We start from the raw sequence: 1872 nt of genomic DNA, 5'->3' as shown, positions 1-1872 counted from the left end.
GAAAGAATGGGGAGAGCTGAGGAAATAAATCTGCACCGAGTGAAACTTAAGCCTCTGGAGGAGCTCTGGAAATTGCATCTTCACCAACAAGGGGGTTTTAATCATCTTAGGTACAAAATGCATCATGTTTGGGAAGCTTTGGCTTAATTATTGCTCTTCTAGCACAAAGGATGTTTTAGAGTCTGTATACTCGAGGTAATGATTTATTGACCAATTAGGTTAGGAATAATTGGAGTAATCAATTATTAATGCTTAAACCGATTAATTACTTTTTAATTTGAAAATAATAAATATTCCATCGAGGTAAAACGATGACTTCTCTTCATGCTCACATGCCCACTGTGTTTTAAAAGTTAGTTTTCAAGATATTTGTAAGTCAGCAGCATATTAACCATTTATTTATGGCTGATTCTGGATTCCCAGAAAGAAATATGAGCCTTAAAATGAAGCAGTTAGTGACTGAACAGTGGCTGCTGCCACAGAAAGTCACAGAGTTGTCAGCATGGAGTTATAAGCGCTTTAAATGCAGGCCACACTTATAAGATTGGCCTTTATATGGCTGTTTTTTTTTGTAAAAGTTACTTTCCTACATTTCTTTTCCTAAAAGAAACGACCTTGTAACCATTTTGCACTTTCCTTCAGTTCCACAGTTATAGCCAAATAAAATAAAATAAAATAAAATGAACTGTGTGTTACAGATAAAAAAAAAATGTGAAAAGGTGCCGTCAATATTTTCTTAAGGTGTTAAACTAGGTCGACTGAAACATTACTGCGTCATCACTTTGTCTGACTAAGAAGATTTACCTGAAACAAACTCTGACCTAACAGGAAGTCTTCGTTGTTTTGAAATAATGAAAAAAGAAAGTTATTAAAGAACCATATATTGATTCAAACTGGGAAATATATTAAACAAAAAGATTAGAAAGACAAAAATTAAAACATTAACCTGTAGAAAATGTAATAAACGTCTTATAACTGTCAATTATGTTTAAAGTTTAATAGGCTTTGGAAAGACACACAGAGTGGGTGTTTTATAGAAAGTTATTGAAAACTTGCAGAGAAATATGTGGGGGTCTGCTGTCAACTTCAATAACAGGAAGCTGGACGACCACAGAGCTGCTGGTCTGTTAACTGAATAACCACAGGCTGCAGACGCAGCACAGGGAAGGAGCAACAGCTGCTGCTAAGATGATGGCTACAAAAAAACTTTAAAAAGGTTTTCTGCTGAATTTAGCAGCAGTTTGAATGCGATGCAGCAAATGTTACCTTTGATAAGAAGAACCAGACAACATGAGTTAGTTTTGATTAAAGAAAAATATTCTATGGTTGAGAATAAATCAGTTTCGCTGTAAATCTAAACCAGCGAATGTTTTATAAAGATCATTCTCTCTTAGCGTTCATGTTATATAAACACAGCAAAAAATGAAATCAAAGCAAGTCGTTTTTTTCTTAAAATAAGTGAATTTCTCCTTTAAATGAGGAGGTGGATTAGACAGGTTCTCAATAGAATAAGACAATTTATATCTAAAATAAGAAAAAAAAACATCTTGTTTCAAGGGGATAATATCAAATTATCTTATTTTAAGGGCAGATACACTCTTTACATTGGCAGAACATTTTATTTACCTTCTCAAAATCAGGGTGAATACACTTATGTCAAGACATTTTTACTCAGTTTTAGATTGTATTGCATTGCATTTGTATATGTATGTATGTACAGTTTATATATCGTTTTTTGCCTTTAAGTAATAGCCAAATTGAAATCTCCACAAAACGTCAGGAGGATGTTCAGACCTGCTGCTGCTTGGAGACCAAGCAATCATTATGAAAACAATCTAAACAGGAGTAGGAATTTCTTAAAATTAGCAAATT

Source organism: Cyprinodon variegatus, unplaced genomic scaffold, assembly GCF_000732505.1.
Source record: "Cyprinodon variegatus isolate N-32 unplaced genomic scaffold, C_variegatus-1.0 Scaffold811, whole genome shotgun sequence".
NCBI classification, from domain to species: domain Eukaryota; kingdom Metazoa; phylum Chordata; class Actinopteri; order Cyprinodontiformes; family Cyprinodontidae; genus Cyprinodon; species Cyprinodon variegatus.
This window is presented reverse-complemented; position numbering follows the sequence as displayed.